The sequence below is a fragment of the Brachycentrus maculatus genome, unplaced genomic scaffold (assembly GCF_059751285.1).
Source record: "Brachycentrus maculatus isolate JH-2025_06_01 unplaced genomic scaffold, ASM5975128v1 h1tg000310l, whole genome shotgun sequence".
Taxonomy (NCBI): Eukaryota; Metazoa; Arthropoda; class Insecta; order Trichoptera; family Brachycentridae; genus Brachycentrus; species Brachycentrus maculatus.
This window is the reverse complement of record NW_028281060.1, coordinates 354,443-377,703: the sequence shown is the minus strand read 5'-3', so window position 1 is coordinate 377,703 and position 23,261 is coordinate 354,443. Positions and strand designations below refer to the sequence as shown.

At 34.0% G+C, this 23,261-nt stretch overlaps 1 protein-coding gene and 1 long non-coding RNA gene across 3 annotated transcripts in view; both read right to left on the bottom strand.

Moving 5' to 3' along the window:
• Smr (nuclear receptor corepressor smrter) overlaps positions 1-23,261 on the bottom strand; it is a 301,764-nt gene that overhangs the window by 225,385 nt on the left and 53,118 nt on the right. The window lies entirely within an intron of this gene.
• LOC148304623 (uncharacterized) lies at positions 15,391-17,250 on the bottom strand. Its single transcript, XR_015838317.1, has 3 exons — positions 17,119-17,250; positions 16,943-17,029; positions 15,391-16,689 (listed from the first exon to the last, which is right to left on the bottom strand). It is a non-coding gene; the product is annotated as an uncharacterized LOC148304623 (long non-coding RNA).

Here is a 23,261-nt window from a genome sequence, read left to right as displayed (position 1 = left end):
CCCACCAGTCTGATGATGTCGGTACCGACGAAACCCGGTCGCTGGTCATTTGACCAGCGACCGGGTTTATTTATATAATATTTTTAGCTTTTCCACTTTATTTTTATTTAAAAATAAAGTGGAAAAGCTAAAAATATTGGTTTTAATCTAATAATATGTTAAAAATGCAATTCCATCACCAAGTGTCAGTGGATAATATAAATCTAATAAAAATTGACGTTTTTGGACTCCCAGTTGTTAAACGTATTATTTTTAGAGTCAGAAAATAACAATGTGCAAAGAAGGACTTAAAATAACTAAGATGAAGCAGGTACACCAAATTAATTACGGTAAAGCTCAAGTGTATGATCGTAAAGTTAGAAGGATGAGGGGAGATGAGATGCCTCCGCACATCCCTGTCTGCGAGTGATCTAGACTAGAACGCGCAAGAGGGATCGCACGTTGCGTTCCAGTCCTCGAAACTCAGTCAATACTTGAATTACACGAGGTATTAAGTAAATACCCTCGTTCTGCAGAAAATACACGGGAGGAGTAAGGAAATAATAAACAACTGAGGCAAAAACAGCACTCGAACGGTCGGATTCGGGATCCTAGAATGGTTAGCTTCAAGTGGGTTCTGTGCGCCTGGCTGATAATGCGGAAACGAAAAAAGAGATATTTTAGGACGAATATTCCGAAACACTTGGTTGGATTCTCATTTCCCACAGAATAATCGTAATGTTTCAGATTTAAATAAAAGCACAAGGAAATTACTTACGTGATTTTGTAAAAAAAATGCGTTTTTAGATTTGATCTTAAGATCATCTCACTCTCATAGTTTCTAACCGCTGTTAGAATAACATTACATCGCTCACTCCTTTCAAGAACGTCATAAATAAAAAATCGTCAATTTTCAGTTTTGACAGAAAATGTACTATATCCCAGCAAAGAAGCCTATTTTTAACTTAATATTTACCCGCTACAGGGCAGAAAGTGTTGTTTTTGCATTTTGAAGAAAAGGCATTGTTTAATTATTTTTTTAATAATACTAAACATATTTCAAATGGAGAAAAAACCTTCAGGTTTTACCTAAAAATATCTGTTGCATAGTAAAAAGTTCAATAAGTGGCTTGATATTTATTTTTAATACATTGTACATTATATTTTTAAACTTTAAAAACGTTCTCCTGAAAAAAACAAGATTTTTGATTTCTGACGTTCTTGAAAAAAGTGAGCGACATGTCATCGAGTCCACAACAGTCGAGTATTCTCCTATTCTCTCATATATTAAGGAATAATCCACCTTTTTCTCCTTACATCCCCATGAATTCATTATGTTTTTCCTTTTCCTTATGAACATATGAGTAAAAAAAAAATTTGGCAGACTCGCAGTGAACGTAAGACGTAGCATATTTTACGCTATAAAAAAGTGAGCACTTTAGTATGTAAATTATAACATTTTAGTATGTAAATTATAACAGTAAAATAATTCGATAATTTGCATGCCCAACAGGGCGAATAAATGTGGGAAGTTCGCCTTCTTGGGCAAGTGTTATTAGCACTACATAGGTGCGGGAAAGGTAAGAGTACCCACCGAGTAAATATCTACGTTCTAAGGATTAAATTTCGCTGATCGTTCATAATGTTGCCTTTCATCTAAGTAGTAATCTAAAGATTATATTGATTTATATTTCTGTGTTTGTCTGCCTCCATAGTGTAGTGGTTAGCGCGCTAGGCTACCATGCTGGAGGTCCCGGGTTCGATTCCCAAGAGGGTCAAAATAAATGTTAGTGATTTCTCAGTCTAATATTTATTTAATATGACCCTGGACTGGTACCTGAAGCGGAAGGCTGGTCACCTTTCCTTCGTGTATTTAACGATCAAGATAACACTGCTTCTATACGATGCAGTGCCCTATGCACCATCGGGGTGCGGATAAGGGTTAGAAGAATATTTCTACATGCGTATGTACATTTAAACATGGGACATTTTATACGCCTAAAGGAAAGGCTAGTTAGAAAAACGTATCATTTATTCGAGAAGAGAATACAACTGAATTCGCTCAATTTCTCTTTCGTTTTAAACATGTTTTTGCACCTTCATTTACTTTATTTCTCATCTCATTTTTTTGGTATATTTCTTATCTTTATTATTTGTCATTTGTGCTCTCTTAAGTATAAAATAATTTCACGGTGTTTCAAAGTTCTTAGAATACAATAAAACAAAAATATACAAAAATTCGTTCATTTCAAATAGAAATTTAATTTCAGTCCAGTGAAATAAGTATGGTTATTCTAGAAGCAAGCAAAAAAGATGTTTGTGTATAACATTTTTGCCAAGAAACGTGAAATTGAAACTCATAAAATATTATGTTCGCTAAATGTATATTGTTCTTAGAACGACCCACATAAACGTTTATATGTTGAAAACATTTTTAAAAATAAAATATTTTTCAAGATATTCTATTCAATTAAAGTAAAGGGCGTCGCAGCGTAGTATTTTTTTTTGTTGCCCTAACTCAACATCAAATTTACATAATCGTACTATTTAAAAAAAACAAGATATTGATAAGTATATGTATATATAAATATATATATATATATATATATATATATATGTATATATATGTATATATATGTATATATATGTATATATATGTATATATATGTATATATATGTATATATATATATATATATATATATATATATATATATATATATATATATATATATATATATATATATATATATATATATATATATATATATATATATATATATATATATATATATATATATATATATATATATATATATATATATATATATATATATATATATATATATATATATATATATATATATATATATATATATATATATATATATATATATATATATATATATATATATATATATATATATATATATATATATATATATATATATATATATATATATATATATATATATATATATATATATATATATATATATATATATATATATATATATATATATATATATATATATATATATATATATATATATATATATATATATATATATATATATATATATATATATATATATATATATATATATATATATATATATATATATATATATATATATATATATATATATATATATATATATATATATATATATATATATATATATATATATATATATATATATATATATATATATATATATATATATATATATATATATATATATATATATATATATATATATATATATATATATATATATATATATATATATATATATATATATATATATATATATATATATATATATATATATATATATATATATATATATATATATATATATATATATATATATATATATATATATATATATATATATATATATATATATATATATATATATATATATATATATATATATATATATATATATATATATATATATATATATATATATATATATATATATATATATATATATATATATATATATATATATATATATATATATATATATATATATATATATATATATATATATATATATATATATATATATATATATATATATATATATATATATATATATATATATATTCAATATTACCCTGGACTGGTACCTGAAGCGGAGGGCTGTTTACCTTTCCTTCATGTGTAAACGATCAAGATAATACTGCGTTTATATGAAGCAGTGCCCTATGCACCATTGGGGTGCGGATAAGGGTTTTAAATAACAAAAAATATGTATTTATATGTAATCATACAGCTTCTGATATAAGAAATATGTATGAAAATACGTAATACGATCAATTTAAGGTACAATTTATGCAATTGGGGCACGTTTTGCGTGGAGCGACGTTCAAAACCTCAGAGTAAATTTGAAGGAAAAAAACCGTATCGAGAACGTGTATAGCGAGAATTAAAAGCGAAATCTTCGTTCCTATTTGCCTACACGCCGTAGCGGGAGTGAAAAAAAAGTGCGGTCGGGCATTGGAAAAATAAAAGAGAGTAGGAAAAAAAAAGAGAAACGCCTCGGTCAGAACCGGTTCGCTCCGAAATCAAAATAAAATTCCTGGGCGAGTGCGTGAGCGGCCATTTTGGTGAAGAAAAAAAATCACGTTCGGTACTTTGTGAGGGCCCTCGAGCGCACACCCTCTGCCGGCCGCGGCCGCACGGACGGGAGGGTGAGCACGCTTCACGACGTTATGGTACAGACAGGGATTCTACTAATAAAGTAAGCTTATAGCAAGCTGTATACATTCGCTTGGGTTGAGCATTCAAACCCTTATACGCACCCGATGGTGCATAGGGCACTGCATCATTTATTTTTTGGAGGTCAAGGGATCTTGCATCCCTTATGTCACTGCGACCATATTAGGTCTATTGTGACGTCCCTCTGTATTACAGCTCACTGCTAAGACCTACATGAGTCATGTAACTCACGACCTGTCTTGGTGGTAGGAGCTTCACCTTCTCGGAGCCCAGTAGAGGTCCTCCGAGGACTCAAGGTTCATTTTATTTACGCATTTTTATCAATTGTTGCGCGGTATGGTCAATAATCCTGAAATTATCCGGAGCGTTGGTCTGAATGTTCCCGATAATTACCTAATACAGCGTCGGCATAGATTGTTTCACATTCCTATGCACAGGACCAACCTGCCGATGCCTGTAGGAAGATCAACTGCTATGTTGAACAATATTTCATTGGATATTGATCTGTTCCATGTGTCTGAAGGAGTTTTTCGAAGCGGGATTCTTCTACACCTTAAGCAATAGTATTCTTGCTTATTTTCAATTTTTGTTAATGTATACGCTTTAAATTTAAAAAAAAGTTTATTATAAATAAATAAATTGAATTGAATCATATAAATGCAGTGTTAACTTGATCGTTAACACATGAAGAAAAGATGATCAGCACTCCGCGCTACAAGTCCAGGGTAATATTTAATAAATATTAGAGTGAAAAATCATTTATATATATTTGACCCCCCCCCCCAGGGAATCGATACCGGGACCAGTACGGTAGCCCGATAAGCATACTCGTTTATATACATCCATACTAGCGTGCCGTGGATATCTATCTCGAATAAAATCTAGAGGAATACTCAGACTTCCATCTTCTTTCGTATGAAAAAAGATACACCCATCATCTCAGCTGAGACACTTACAATATATATTTACACTCATAAAATATAGGGAATGCGTACTACTACAAGCTTGTGTTCTGGTGTGCACTATTGCTGACCACTATATGGCTACCGTCTTCATCGTTCCGTTGTAACAAGGGCAAAAAATGATCAAGAGTCTACTACTACTACTACCATCACGCCGTTTAGGCAGAGAGGATGGAACGCCACACTCTTCTATCCTGACATACACTCCTCGCCTCCTTCACATCCATACATCTAGTCATACATGCCCTCCGATTACGCAAACTTTTGACACCGCCAGATTTTAGGTTCTGATTGGTCTGATCGTGCCAAGTCTTTTTCGGGCGTCCTCGTTCTGTTTTCCCTCTCACATTCGCCAGATATATTGTCTTAGTCACTCTCTCGCTATCCATTCGCTCCATATGTCCATACCACCGCAAAGAACTCTTCCTAATCTAAGAGTCAATTTTATGAAAATTGTAAAATGTTTACATTCTTAATTTTTCTCTCTTTTTTGTGTGTATATTAGGTTAAAATCGTTAAGAACAATAAATAACGTATTCAAAAAGAACTCCACCGACAAGACACACAAAGTGGCTTGGTGGGTCTCTGCAAAAAAATTGTTTTAAATATGTTTAAAATTGTGATTTAAATAAATACAATTTATATTTACTTCATGTATTTGTTAATTGTATTTCAAATATTTTTTTATTATTTATTTAGCTATTTTATTAAAAGCAAATATTTTTAATTTAAAAAATGAGCACGCATGGTTACAGGAGCGGTCGCGTTGCGTAGCTGCACCCACTTGACTCTACCTGTCTGCCGGGAGACGAGGGGATACCTCGTGCATACTATTATACATAACGTACTATGTTGCATAGGTGGAATGCATCTACTTCGAGTGCTTTTATACCGACTATGACGCGGAGGAGATGCATTTTAGTAAGTCTTCGGGCATTCCTAATAAATACCCATCGCTACATTAATTATCAAAATATAGATAAGTGTGTTTATCGCACTCCGAAATTTAGGCAAATGGAACTCGGAAACAAGTTTCTTTTAACGTTGGATAAATTCTAAGAACCTGTGTATGTACTACATTTTTTTCAGTAGGCAGAGAGAATAGAATGCCACACCACCCTTCAGAAATGTTTATAAAATTCTTCCCGAACTTGTGATTCTTCCTATTCTTCTTGTGAACGATAAATTAAACAAATTTGAAATATTGACAAAAACTAATCAACCAACCAACACGCTGCTTCCCCGCAGGAGTGATCAAAGAGAATAGAACGCCACTCTCTGTCTTTGCGAACAATCTTCGCCGCATCCACATTCATGCATCTACTCATATATACCACCCGATTATTTCGACTCCTGACATGATCACTAAGTATTTGACATACTTGGCATTGATCATGCCAAGTTTTAGTCGGCCTTCCTCTGCTCACATTTCCTCTAAAATTCGCCTCCTGTTCTTTCTTAACTCATTCGCTTCACGAGTCCGAACTATCTTAACATACATTTATTGATTCAACGGATTGTGCTAACTCAGCCTTGCATTTTTTTCCCTTTTTTCACCATTCAAACATCTATCATGCATTGTTTTGCCGCACATTGATTTTTAGCAAACGAAATACATGTTTGTCTCAAAATTTCGTAGTAATCTAATCTAATAAAGTACATACGAGGTTGAGTCGTTTTAACATGTAAAAGCTTATGAACGCTCTTCTATCTGCTGTTAAAAACTGCGATAGTGAGATGACCCTTGAAGAAAAAAAACACATTTGTTTGCAAAATAATTTTCTTTTACTGAGGTAATATTTTCAGAAAATGCTTGTACGTAATATAAGATATTCAATGTTATAATTATAATTATTTTGGAAAAAGCCTTTAAAAAATAAATCTTGCATAATAAAAATAAATAATAGTAATTAATTTTGCCTACGCATTTTGGTATAATTATTAATAGCCACAGTGTAAAGAAAGTTGGAAATTATTAACAGCAATCAAGCAAAAACCTAAAACATGGTAAAATAAAAATAAAACTTCTAAAGGCTTTCAGCGTGAGTAATGAATGCAATATCAAACATTGTCCAAAGGAATAACAATAAAAAATAAACAAATCGCCCACTCCTTTCAAGAACGTCAAAAATCAAAAAACTTGATTTTTCGGGAGAACGTTTTTAAAGTTTCAAAATATAATACAATGTATTAAAAATAAATATCAAGCCACTTATTGAACTTTTTACTGTGCAACAGATCTTTTTAGGTAAAACCTTAAGGTTTTTTCTCCATTTGAAAAATATTCAGTATGTTTAAAAAAATAATTAAACAATACCTTTTCTTCAAAATGCAAAAACAACACTTTCTGCCCTGTGGCGGGTATATATTAAGTTAAAAATATGCCTCTTTTGCTGGGATATAGTACATTTTCTGGGCATTCCGAAAACATGCACAACTGAAAATTGACGATTTTTGATTTATGACGTTCTTGAAAGGAGTGAGCGAAATGTGATTTTTTTTAAAGCCGGCCTGCGAAGCGGCAACAGTGTACGAGCCGAGCGAGTCACGAACGAATATCAACCTAGTCATAAAAACTGAGTAGTAAACATCTATCATTTTATTTTTATCTTCGCGGTTCTGGGTTATTTATACACTAACCGACATCCGTCTCCCTCCCTCGGCGACCTCTCGCTCGCGCTAATTATGCCGCTATGTACGTGTAGTCGGATTCTCGGCGCGTGTTTAGTAAACCCGACATTTCGTATGGGGGATATAATGTTTATTGTATAATGCACCGAATGTACCGAAGTGATAGAATTGAAAACTAAAACTAACCATCACGCCGCTTCCCCGCAGGGGTAGGCAGATAGAATAGAACGCCACACCACTCTGTCTTTGAAAACATTATTCGCCTCTTCCACGTTCATGCATCTCCTCATACATACCCGCCGATTGTTTCGACTCCTAACCTGACCACTTTCAAGTATTTGTTTGGCATACTTAACCGTGCCAAGTTTTTCTCGGTCTTCCTCTGCTCCTTTTCCCAATTACATTCGCCTCATAAATTTGTTTTACCGTTCTTTCCACACTCATTCGTTCTACATGTCCAAACCATCTCAACACACCTTTCTTAATTTTATCGATAATGCTTGTCTCAGATTTGCATTCCTTCCTTATTTCACTATTCGAACATCTATCATACATCGTTTTGTCGCACATTCTTCTGAGAGATCGCATTTCGACTGCATTCAGTATACTTTCATCCTTCTTTTCAATTCAAGCAATATGTTACGAATTTGTACAATATCCATATATATTTAAAAGTTCCAAGAATTTGAGTCGAGTGGTTGTCAATCATGGGTAGAATTGGTGAATTTTGCACGTGTGTAAAGTGATCACTTAAACCAGCCTATGATGGTCGTAAACCCCGTAAATGACCAGACTTCCATATTCTTCTTCATAGGGGGTTAAATTCGTGAAGTTAATTTCTATAATAATTATAACATTTCTGCGACACCGCCTAGCGAGATTGTAAGTATATCAACTCATATAGAGCAGAGCACACACGGGAAGGTTATCGGAGATTTTCGTCCACGATAGTGGCGCGGCCATTACAGCAGTTGTACGTAGCATGGGCGGAAAGCATAACGCGTACGGAAGCTCGTTCCGGCGCACATTCGGGAGCTCCATCATGGCGGAGCGGGCGCTTCTATTAGCAGTTAAATTTTACGGACTAAACCTAGAAAAAATATAAAAATTCAAAGGGAAATAGAGGAGCGGAGGAGAGTATAAAAACTATTCGGGGAGTAATCTCGCCCAACAGTAATCCGGGCGGCACTAAAAGGAATTTCATGGGAGGTGCGCGGAATGAGAACTTACATAACAAAGCATTCGTCTATTTTTGGTATTCGAGCAAATATTAGGAACACGCTAAAAACACACACATACAAACTAAGACATACACAGATTTGAGAAAAAAATCCTATTGCCGTGCCGTATCCAATTGGAGGTTGGCTGTCGTTATAGCGACTTCAGATGCGAAATCCAGAGTAACATTAAATAGTATTAGAGTGACTAAAATCTCTTATATTGTAGTTATTTTGACCCCTGAAAATCGAACTCGGACTGTAGCAAAACGCGCTAACTACTATTTGTTTTTTGACATCTCATGAAAGATGAAGAAGAATATGGAAGTCAGGGTATTTACAGGTAAATGCCCAGACTTCCATATTCTTCTTCGTCTTTGGAGATAATCCAGATTTTGTGAAGAAGTATTTGGACACACTCAAAATGTTATACTACTATATGTATATCGTAGTCATACAGGAGAAAGTGACCAACTGCAGTTTTTACAAAAACGTGATTATTAACTATTTGACATCTTACTAGCTTAATACTGCCCTGAAAAAAATCCCAGAGCGATTTTTAACTTGGAAGTATAATATTTTGACATGTTAAAAATGACTAACTGCATTGATGTTCATTTTCTTTACAAGCAAAAGTGACCAAGTGACACTTGGACATTATTGCCTGTTGTAACAATTTTCAACGCCATGAAGTTATTTATAGTTCTGTATGAAACATTTGACATTTAAATGTTTCTAGAGAAACAAAGTGACTAAATTCAAAGTCAAATGGCCAGTAGAGGTAAATTATTGATGAAAATATGTAAAAATCAAGAAAGAGTGATCCATATAATGTACATGAATTAAGATTTGACGATATGTTAGATCTCAAATCTTCTTCTAACCCTTATCCGCAACTAATGGTGCATAGGGCACTGCATCGTATTGATGCAGTGTTATCTTGATCGTTACTTACATGAAGGCAGGATGATCACTCCTGCGCTTCAGGGACCAGTCCAGGGTAATATGAAATAAATATTATAGTGTAAAATCACTAATATTTATTTTCAACCCCCCCTGGGAATCGAACCCGGGCTGGAGGACAGAGCACCAGAACCAAACTTAGATTCTGAATCTGAGTCAGAATAATACTTCTTTACTTTTTGTATATTTATTAAAAAAAAAGTTATGTTATTTAAAAAATATATGTTATGTTACCAGCTAGTTTATTTTCCAAAAAAAAGTTTCTTTCTTAATTTAAATTAATAAAATAAAATGCTTTGAATTAAACTTTTGTATCTGTAACTAACGTTTCCGTTCTCATTCTAAGAATCAAAAGTGACTATCTGCATTTTTTTCCTAAATTTATGCCAGGAAAAAGTGACCAACTGCTCTAAGTAATTTTAAAAACTTTAGGATGTAAATTTTCAAAAATATTTTTTACTCATTTCAATATTGGTAAACATCTCTTTTCACACAAAAATAATCACAATCGTGAATACATTATTTCTTTGTTTTTAATTGATAACAAAAGTGTAAAAACGTTTAAATGGCCCTCCTGAACATTTTACGTTTTGTCAGTTGGTCACTTTCTCCTGTACGACTACGATATATGTAGTTGGACTCTCTCCATATACTCGTACATAGAACGCAACCATTTGCGACCAAATAATTTTTGAATTTTGTATATAAAAAGCATTTTTAACTTTGTGGTATGGTATTACACAAAGTGAACGATGAATGATAAAGGAGTGTTAAATATTTTTTTAGTCACTTTGGGATCAAATAATCGAAATGTCCGATAATATAAGGTGTGTATTCGATTTTCAAATGCTTGGAGATCAACTTGAAATGGCGAAAATGATGTCAATTTACGATTTAATTTGATTGGACAGCATATATGGTACATATCGCTCACTCCTTTCAACAACGTCAAATATAAAAAAAATAGATTTTTCAGGAGATATTATTTTCAGGAGATCGTTTTTAAGGTGTTAAAATATAATAATATGTATTTAAAATATATATTAAGTCACTTATTAAACTTTTTACTGTGCAACAGATCTTTTTAGGTAAAACCTGAAGGTTTTTTCTCCATTAGAAAAATATTTAGTGTATTTAAAAAAATAATTAAACAAAACCTTTTCTTCAAAATGCAAAAACAACACTTTCTGCCCTGTAGCGGGTAAATATAAAGTTAAAAATATGCCGCTTTTGCTGGGATATAGTACATTTTCTGGGCATTCCGAAAACATGAACAACTGAAAATTGTCGATTTTTAATACATGACGTTATTGAAAGGAGTGAGCGATATGTGTATGCAGATCACGATCATGGTGTAAATTATCAGTATTCCCGGCGCCAGGCGCTCAGCTCTGCAGTCGATCATGCGGTGTGATTACGGTGATGGAACGACGAAACCCACACCGCGCCAGGCGGGATCGGGATGCGACCCACACCCGGGACGACACTGTAACCTAATAATGCCCCATGCGCTCTGCGCTGCGTCGGCCATCGGGTTCATGACATGACGCTCCGTGGATGCTGCTAAAGTGCTGATCTCGGGCGAGAGCAATCATTGCGCTCGGCGGGGGACAGGGAAATTGCAGCCCCGCATAATCTAATACTGCAAACGCGAACCCTTCCCGACGGGAGATCGTAAGCATCATTAGAGAAGTAACATTGTAAGAGCGTTGTTTCTGTTTTCGAGTAATTCTGTTGTGCAGACGACATACATGTCTCACGATTCGAAATAAAATTGAAAAAATATAGATTCGTAATAAAAATATTCCGCAAGGCTGATCACCTTTCCTCCATGTATTTAACGATCGAGATAACACTGCTTCTATATTATGCAGTGCCCTATGCACCATTGGGTGCGAATAAGAGTTAGAAGAATTAAAATAAGATTCTTATTTTATAAAATAAAACTCCAGTTTTTTTAACACTTTAATTATTGGTACTTTTTCCAACCGGCTTCGACAAGCACCTTGTCATCCTCAGGGATGGATATGTACATACAAGAATGACAAGGTACTTGTCGAAACCGTTTGGTTAAGTACCAAGAATAAACTAAGTTGGAGTATTATTTTATAAAATGTCCCACAAAGTATCAGTAAAAAATATTGGAGAATCATTTTTTCCCTTATAACTGTGTCCTAAAAAAATATAAATTTGAAGACAAACAAAAATAAATGATTTGAAATATTTCCTTCCAATGAGTGAGCAAATAACACAGAAAACTTTGAAGTCACAAAAAAAGCAGGATACTTTCGATAAAGGACAAAAGAATAGTAATAATAAACGGGCATAAACGCACCAGTAACCGAATACCAAGGAATTTTTCTCATTTTATATTGAAATCACAAATTCACAGGATTGAAAATCGATTTTTATAACCGTCATTTGATTTCTACTTTCTGTAAATCGATCCAATTAAAATGACAAAAACATTATACAAAGTAGGGAAAATGACAAAAAAATCCTAACAATCGTTGTCAACATAATAGGTCCCCAAAAGGAGCTGGAGACGTCTTCTAGGGGGTACCAGAAGCCCTAAGAGACAGATACCAACAAAGATTGGGGGACTTTTCAGAAGTATCGTAAATATACCGAGTTCCCCAAAACTCGATTTTTTCCGTAAAAAAAAGAGACAACGATTTTCATTTCTTGATTAATTTCTAATTTATTATCTGTATTTTGGTGATAATATGTTATTTAAGGGGGAACTCGCAATTACTATGCGATCGACAGCGCTAGAAGCCGGTCGTGTTACTGCGCACGGTTTTAAATCAAAATATATGTACTTATTTATTTTTTTACAAAAATGTTAATAAAATTAGTATATAACCACTCACCGAGATTTTTACGTCTACCGGTTTCGAGACGTACCCGTCTCTTCGTCAGGACAATCACTAACACAGCATGCAAACAATACTACCCTTCACCACCATAGCACCATTTACACACTCAAAACTACACAAAATGTCTAACACATGCGATTTTTGGTCGACCCGAAGACCAACATGCACTATAGTTTTCAATACAGACATGCGTTACGAGCCGAGGTTAAACGTATATTATTACGTAATAATATACGTTTAACCTCGGCTCGTAACGCATGTCTGTATTGAAAACTATAGTGCATGTTGGTCTTCGGGTCGACCAAAAATCGCATGTGTTAGACATTTTGTGTAGTTTTGAGTGTGTAAATGGTGCTATGGTGGTGAAGGGTAGTATTGTTTGCATGCTGTGTTAGTGATTGTCCTGACGAAGAGACGGGTACGTCTCGAAACCGGTAGACGTAAAAATCTCGGTGAGTGGTTATATACTAATTTTATTAACATTTTTGTAAAAAAATAAATAAGTAAAAATGACTAACCACAAAGTAAATGCTTTAAATATTAATAATATTGAGAATATACAAAATATATGTATTAGAATTTGACTTTTTTTAAGAGTACGAGTATATAATAAAGCGTATTTTTTACCTCCTTACCTTTCAGTAACCCTTTTTTTCATAACCTTTTAGCTCCTTACCTTTCAATGACTCTTTTCTTTTCAAAATCTTTTTTTTTTAAAGAAAAACTTATTTTTTTTTAACAAAATTGTGTTTTAAGAAAAAAAAATGCAATTATGCTTTTTCTAAAACACCATTTTTGATTATTTTTACCTGGGTTTAAATAAAATTAAGCTGCGATTTATCGTATATTTTGGCCTTAAAGCTATTATTTTGGCAAATTATAAAAAAAAAAACAAGAAAATGCTAAGAGATTTTTTTAATGGATTGCTAAGAACGTCTTATTCTATAGAATGTTACAAGAAAAATAATAATTTACATATAAATAAATGTTATGTATATATTACGAGCATTTTTTTCTTTTAAATCCCGTTATACAGCATTCCTTGACAAAAATAATGTAGTAAGGAGAGGTCCCCCAAGCTAGAAGGTACCGGGCGACGTTGCCAAATATAAAAATAGGGCTCTTCGTGTGAGCTCCTAATTTATACACCTGTCCGGGTGGGAAAATGCAGCGGGTCATTGCAGTTATTTGTGGGGGAAGAGGAAACAACAACAAAAAGTGACTCGAGTTCTATTTATAAATGTAGGGTATTTTAGATACGTAGATGACAGTTTTTTTTAAATTATCTTAAGTGAATACCTGTAATAAGAATTTTATTTTTAATTTATATTTGAAGCACTAACTTAGTGATTTTTAGACATCGAAAGGAGAGTGAATGCTGGGAACAAAGTGAATGGTGCACTGAAATCAGTTGTAGCAAATAAAAACCTATCAGCGGAAGCTAAACTGGCAGTGTACAACGGAGTCCTGGTTCCAACTCTAATGTATGGAAGTGAAACATGGAGTTGACAAAAGAAGGATGAAAGTAGACTGAATGCAGTCGAAATGCGATCTCTCAGAAGAATGTGCAACAAAACGATGTATGATAGATGTGCGAATAGTAAAATAAGGAAGGAATGCAAAGCTGAGATAAGCATTATCGATAAAATTAAGAAAGGTGTGTTGAGATGGTTTGGACATGTAGAACGAATGAGTGAGGAAAGAACGGTAAAACAAATTTATGAGGCGAATGTAAGTGGAAAAAAGAGCTGAGGAAGACCGAGAAAAACATGGCACGATCAGGTATGCCAAATACTTGAAAGTGGTCAGGTTAGGAGTGGTAACAATCGGCGGGTATGTATGAGGAGATGTATGAACGCGGAAGAGGTGAAGAATGTTTACAAAAGACAGAGTTGTGTGGCGTTCTATTCTCTCTGCCTACCCCTGCGGAGAAGCGGCGTGATGGTTAGTTAGTTAGTTATAATTAAAATGTAACTTTGTTTTAAAATTACTATAAATATTTTATTGTAACTTACCTAATTATGATTCTTTCTCAAGACTGATTAATACTTTTAACCAGTCTTGATAAAGAATCTTTTAGCTTCGAAACCGGTAGACATTATAATTAGGTAAGTTACAATAAAATATTTATAGTGATTTTAAAACAAAGTTACATTTTAATTATAACTAACTAACTAAATTGATGGACAACTTCGATTCGGTACATAGCGGACAATCTGACGGGCGGGATTGATAGAATCCGTAGCGGTGTACAGCCGACACCAGACCTCGAATGTGTTCGGCTGTCGGTCCATTGCTCATTCCGGAATAACAGGAAACCTTCGAGACAAATCTACATGCGGCGCACAGTGATTCACCCAGAACAAGCTAGGTGGACAAAAACATTTTATTCTACGATTTGATTGTTCTGGTATTGATCAATATTATTTCATTGATTTTTCGAATAATTATGCATTTTTTGATAATTCTGAAGCTTTGGGAATATTTTAATTAAAAAAAACTTAAGGACGAAATAAAAAAAGTATTTAAAAAAAACAGTATTGTTATAACAAGAAAATACATAATATACACAATTAATACAAACCCTCATCCGCACCCCAATGGTGCATAGGGCACTGTATCATACAAACGCAGTGTTATCTTGATCGTTAACACACGAAGGAAAGGTGATCAGCCCTCCGCTTCAGGTACCAGTCCAGGGTAATATGGAATAAATATTCGAGTGAAAAAATCACTTTTATTTATTTGACCCCCCTGGGAATCGAACCCGGGACCCCCAGAACGGTAGCCGAGCGTGCTGACCATTACACTACGGACGCGGATACACAATTAAACATATCATTAATTTTACAAATAAATTTACTCTTAATACTATACAATCAACTTGTGAGGGCCTCCGATAGTCACACATCAATGGCATTTTATGACCAAAATCGCGTTAATTCTTAAATAATGATTAAACAAAAAATTAAACCTGTGGTAGGCAAATAATTATTTCCCTATATTATTGTAGAATTATAGCAATTTTTATCATAAAATGCGATTAAACTGTCGCTGTCAGAAGCCCCCTTTAGTTATTGTTATTGTACCCATAAACATAGAATAACATTAATAAATAATACACAAGACTAATAATCATTATCACGACTCATCATCAATCTCACAATCAGAGGAATCAGATATTAAATAATCACCATCGTTACATGGATGTAAGTTATTTGCCACCTGATGTTCTGCTATTGAAGGCAGGACAATTAAATTCAGAACTTCCAACGGTAATTTATCGGTTCTCTTTCTAGGTACTTCTCTGAGTGAGTTAATTACAGGATCGGATGTTTTCAAAAGCATATTCAATAAATCTGTATTCGTGGAAGTACGTGACAGTTTCCTAGTATGGTGCTCGCGGAATCTACGACAATCTTTATTTCGGGCCTCTTGAGATTCTTCCGAGAGCTCCCCGACTGGAAGAATGAATGTTTTAAAAACCACCGTACTGTGTACTAGACTTGAGGTTGACTTCCTCCAGATGATGAAGAAGCGCAGGGATGATGCATTTTTATATTAAATTTTACATCTACGCCCTCTAACCAATTTTTATTTTTGTTTAAAAAATGGTCCGTCTTCATATTAGCTGCAGCCCACTTTTTAGAGAATTTTGACGAAACACTTTAAAATTTTATGAGTAAATGCTTCTTTGAATCAAAAATCATATCCGTAACACTAAATTTTTTAATAATAAAATCCATCAGATGAAAATTTCGTTCTTCTTTCGCATGTTTCCGCCATTCTTCAAATAGTTCTAATTTCGAGAGAGAGCACTCACGATCTGAAAAAAATAAATAAATGAAAATTGCTACTATATGTCTTATAAAAATTATATATCGTTGTATAGCTAATAAATGTAGCTACATAATATCAAAAAATTAGCCTGGATACATCTGGGGACAAAAAGATGCATACGTTCAAAAATTTAAAACGAAAAAAAAAATTACAATTTTTACGTAGTTTTTCAAACTCTATCATAACACATATTGTCGTGCATTTGAACCAAATTTAAAATAAAATAAAAAAATTCATACCCTCTTAAGTAAAATCCATTACAGCAATAGTAATATTCTTCACTTCAAGTCTTGTAAGATGTTATTGAAAGCACTGCAAAACAGCAACTAAATTGTTTACAAAAAAGGAATAACCTTATCACTTCATTTCAACCGCTTATGACTCATCGTTCTGGAATATTTGCCATAATAATTACCTGGAATTGTGACTAATGGGGGGTTGTTATTATCATGTTATCATCAATAAGTCGATTCATTGAATTGACTTTTGTCTTGCTGGCTTGTTCTGGGCGAATCACTGTGCGGCGGCGTCGAATCGAAAGGAGTCACATAAATCGAATTTCACGGCGAGTTGTGCAAAATTCGATTCGTGACTACGGGTATATGAAACAAGTAAATCTAACAACATCGAAAACATTTATTAAATTTTTATTCGTATTATTACGATAGAGTATATAATATACGAAATGTGTAGGTACAATACAACTACTACCATCACACCGTTTCTCCGCAGCGGTAGGCAGAGAGGATGGAACGCCACACTCTTCTGTCCCAGCAATCACTTCTAGCTTCCTTCACATCCATACACCTAGTCATAGCACTCTGGTTACGTAGACTTTTGATACCACCAGATTTTAGGTTCTGGTTGATCTGATCGAGTCTTTTTCGGCCGTCCTCGTTCTGTGCTCACATTTTTTCTCTTTATTTTAAATTCTTTTGCATTTCACAATACAATTATAATTACAAGTACAAAAAAAATACATTAAATTCATACAAAAAAAAGATCCCCCAAAAGCATGGCCTGATATTGGCCACATACATATAATATGTATGTTCTTAGTCTTGTTATCTCTTATTTTTTGACATCTCATCAAAGATGAAGAAGAATATGGAAGTCTGGGCATTTACGGGGCTGACGACCGTCACAGGACTTCCATAATCGTCATATGCCCAGACTTCCATATCTTTGAGATGTCAAAAAATAATATGAAAATAACTCCTGTAATTGGAGATAATCCAGATTTTATGAACAAGTATTTGGACATACTCAAAATGTTGTCATCTCTTGTTATCCATTCACTTCACATGTCCATACCACCTTAGAGCACTCTTCTTAATCTTATCTTTTATCCCTTGTCCAGTCTTATATTCTTTCTTTCACCATATTGTAATATGTGTATATGTCTACCTAGAAATTTATTTTGTCTTATACATACTTATATTCCGTTTATTTACTGTATTTATTATTATTACCCTAACTACGTTTAATTATATAAATTAAGTATATAAGTCCGCCTCCGTAGTGTAATGGTTAGCGCGTTTAGCTACCGTGCTGGAGGTCCCGGGTTCGAATACCAGGGGTGGAGTGCAAATGAATATTAGTGATTTTACACATTTAATATTTATTTCATATTATCTTGGACTGGTCGGTGAAGCGCAGGAGTGATCACCTTTCCTTCGTGTGTTAATGATCAAGATAATACTGCGTTTATATGATGCAGTGCCCTATTCACTATTGGGTGCGGATAAGGGTTAGAAGAAGAAGAACTATATCAATTATACTTTATATTGAAATTATGTAATATATTTTGTACAATTTTGGCTACAGTCGTTAGCAAAAAATAATATTAAAAAAAAGTTGTTATGTTCTCGCTTTCCATTCACAAATATTCACAATAAATTTAATTTGACAAAAAGTCGCAATAAAAGAAAAACTCTGTTGCGAAACAAAATTTGTAAGATCCAAAAATAAATCGAGTTGACCTTCGAGGTACCTGCCTACTTAAACGCACGTCATTAAAACCCCCGTAATTAAAAAAAAGCAAAACAAAAGAACGTAATTTTTTCCGTAATTTGAATACATTGCATAATTATTTTTAAGAATACGAACAAATATTTTACCATCAACATTGCGCCAGAACCATATTTAGTAATTAACGATGTTAAATTTTTACAATCCATATTTTTTGGTATCCATTTTTACAAATAATAGAAATCATTTTTATCATAATTAAAATGTAACTTTGTTTTAAAATCACAATAAATATTTTATTATTACATAATTATAATGTCTGCCGGTTTCGAAGCTAACCGCTTCTTTTTCAAGACTGATTTATACTATTTTATCGTGATTTTAAAACAAAGTTACATTTTAATTATAAAACGGAAAATCACAAAGTTAGTTATTGAAATATAAATTATATAATTTTAAGTATGCTGCTTTTTCATAAATTTTTGGATTTAAAGCATTTTAACTTCGTGACCAGAAATTTTATTGAAATGTTGGTTATGTTGACATGTTACTACTTACCGGCTTCGAGACGCACTCGTCTCTTCGTCAGGACAATCATTACATGAATACAAGCGCCCTTGAGGTAGTATTTTACGTAAATGACGCTAGATAAATTATCCTAATTTATTATTATAATTATTAGCCCGCATAAAACGTTATACGCGAAAACCATAGCACTATTCACGCACATTATGTTATTGCGTGGTGTATAGTGTTTACATGACGTGTAATGATTGTCCCGACGAAGAGATGGGTAAGTCTCGAAATTGATACACTGTGTGGTTTTATACTAAAGAAACATATTGCATGTTGCTTTTTCGTTATTTCTTAGAAAATCTCCCGATAGTGCGATATAAATTATATACATAATTGTTTAGAAAGCAAATTTATACTACTGCACAAATTCATTCACCAAACAAAAGATTATAAAATTATATAAGTCTCTCCATGATACTTTTGTGATAAGGGGTGTTATATTACCATACCACAAAGTTAAAAATGCTTTTAATATACAAAATAAGTCGTTCAAAATTTAGATTCCACAGGCTCGTTTGCTGTTTTGAGAGACGAGCTTTTTTCGTAAAAGAAAAACCTTAAGCCATGTCAAATTAGATAAACAGAAAAAAAACAACAACAGGATTACGAAATACGCCCGAGGCAATGTCGTGGAATAAGAGCAGAGAAAAGGGAAAACATTTCTGGGGAAATGTAATTATAGACGAACATCAAGTGTGTGTTTCTCCTGTTTACTAGGGAACACAGCTGTTCAAACTTCCACTACATGGTAGACTACATATACGCACGAATTACACGTTCATATATTCACCAATTACTCGTATGTGACTCAACGAGCTGATTACGACGTCGAACGACATGTCAATTTTCGGTTCAAATAATCCAATAAAAAAATACTCTAATTTGAATCGGGGAAATATATATTGGTTTCAATCCTGAAATGTTTTTTTTTTTTAATTCCAAAAATCAGTATTGTGTATACTTTTCCGACAGAATAAGATTAATTGTTAATTAACTTCAATTAATAAAAATTCCAGCTTTCTACTCTAGCCATTTATAATTTACGTTTTGCCTACTTTGAAAATACCACTAGTAAATATTGATATTTACTAATAATAATAGTTATAATAAAACCATTATCCGCACTCCGATGGTGCATAGGGCACTGCATCATAAAAACGCAGTGTTATCTTGATCGTTTACACATGAAGGAAAGGTGATCAGCCATCCGCTTCAGGCACTTGTCCAGGGTAATATTTAATAATTATTAGAGTGAAAAAATCACTGATGTCTATTTTACCCTTCCCTGGGAATCGAACCCGGGACCTCAAGAACGGTAGCCGAGCGCGCTGACCATTACACTACGGAGGCGGACCATGATAAAAGTAGAAATAATAAATAAAGTCTCCTTATAATAAATCGTTAAAGTGTCCCAGTAAAAATAAAGAACGCTAAAAAACAGAAGAGGATTTTTTTATTCTGTAAACGTCCTAATTTAAAACCGGTTATACCGAAATCAAAATAAACTGCCAACCGAAGGCAATTGACGCACATAATGGGAGGATTAATTATATCTGAAAACAACATTAATGATATTAAGACAAGGCTGAGCTCTCGACTGGCTAATTTAATTAAAAGTGAAAGAAACCTCTAGGAATTCTTCGGCATCACGTAAGGCTTCAGCGTGTCTGCCTCGCCAGCAAAGCTAGCTAGCTTTATCGCCAATCACGACCGAGAAGTAATCATATTATACAACCAGTGTTTAGAGTGGAATACGGAGGTTTTGGTATAAAATAAAGCATGTCTACGGGCAGCAGAATAAAGTTTTTTTTTTCACCTAACGTACAAGTGACTCTGAAATCTAGCTACGGCTTATGCGACACCGCTTATCATGACCCTACTCGGGCTTCAACTTTTGAAGTTTCATAGCCTATATGCCTACCTACTCGCAAGTGGATTTACTCTTTATATTTAAAGTTACTTAATTTCATGTAATTCATGAGTGAAAATCTAGGCAAATACACTCGCTGAGCAGAATAAAGACTACGATAATTATATTAAATACTATTGCATGTATTCAATAGAATTAGCGTTGCCAATGCCAATTTTCAGAATTCCCCAAAAAACTAGGTCAAATTCCCCAAATTGAGGGAAAACAAAGTTCCGTTTCCCCACAAATTGCCCCACATAATTATCCCAAAGAAAAATACAAGTTTTCATAAAAAAATCGATTTCCTATTTTTATTTTTGATATTTACGTCCTAATTGGGCTTTTACAAAAATTCATAAAAAAAAATATATATATTTGACATATGAACCTACTACGACTACTACTACAAACCATCACGCCGCTTCCCCGCAGGGGTAGGCAGAGAGAATAGAACGCCACACCACTCTGTCCTTGCAAACATTCTTCGCCTCTTACACGTTCATGCATCTCCTCATACATACCCGCCGATTGTTTCGACTCCTAACCTGACCACTTTCAGTATTTGGCATACTTGATCGTGCCAAGTTTTTCTTATAAATTTATACACAAATGGTAAAATTTCAAAATCCCTGCATTTTCCCCACATTGTGCAAATCCCTACAAATTCCCCAATCGAGTTGAGATTCCCGCAGTTTACCGCCAGGGACAGGGCACACGGATATTGCAGTGAAAGAAGAAGCAGTGCCCTAAGCATCATCACATTGCAGTTAACAACAAGGCACCGGAGCCACGAAGGATAGTAAACAGACTATACTGCGCGCCCGTGTTGGATTCCAGTATCCGCCGGTGCACGCCGCTCGCCGCTGGCGCTCGCCCGCGCCCGCTCGCACGCGCGCGCGCCCGCATAGCGCCGTCCCGGTCGCGTGTATTGATCGGGCCCGCTCCGTTTCAGGGTTACGTGTCACCTTGGTAGGTGAGATTTATGGGGGATCGTAATGAAAATGCCCGACATTACGGTAAACGGCCGCCATTCGTATTTATCCCGGAACGTGTAACGGTATTTCGGGAAACTTTTTAGAATGCGAGGGATGACGCTGCCGTCTGTTGTCTGCGTACAATACAATAAATTAATCTATCGATCTAGACGTCTGCATCTTTAATACTTCCCGTCTCGTATTCAAATCTTCTTTAAACCCTTATCCACACCCGATGGTGCATGGGGCACTGCATCATATAAACACGGTGTTATCTTGATCGTTAACACATGAAGGAAAGGTGATCAGTCCTCCGCTTCAGGTACCACTGATGTGTAAAGGCAACTAGCCGTAACTGTAGTTGCGGCTGTTTGGCTTAAACACGGCTCAAAGCATTCTTACAACTGGCCTTAATCATATACAATCACAGATTTGTCTCTATCGCTTTCCTTTACCGAGATATTCATTATCCAAATAGCCGCAAAATTGTATTGATTTGATAAATGTTTTGCCAAAAAGCATAAACTCGTTTATCTCAAAACTATCGTTTTTAACATGCGGCTATTTGCCTTTGCACATAAGACCAGTCCAGGATAGTATTGAATAAATTATGAGGGTGAAAAATACTTCTATTTATTTGACACTGACACCCCCTGGGAATCGAACCCGGTACCTCCAGCACGGTAGCCGAGCGTGGTGACCATTACACTACGGAGGCGGACCCTCCATATGTTTACATCTTTACATTATTTACAATGCAAATATATTCACCGATTACAATTCACAATTCAACATTTCAACAATCCTTGTTAAATGCTGTCATGCTGGTGAAGTGATTGTCCTGACGAAGAGACGTCTCGAATCCTATAGACTAAAATCTCAGTGAATAGTTTTTTACCAATATTTTATTCCTTTATCTTCGTGACGTTTTCTGTCCATTTTTAATGTAAGTTTTACTAGGTAAATACCTTGTTTACTAGGTAAAATCTATTGTGACACATGCTTCGATGCATACCGCATCATTTTCAAACACCGTATATGAAGTTAAGTCTAAATTTTCTTCAACCTTCAATGTCCCAATGACACAATTCTAAAATTTAGACTCACATACGGTGTCAGAAAATGATG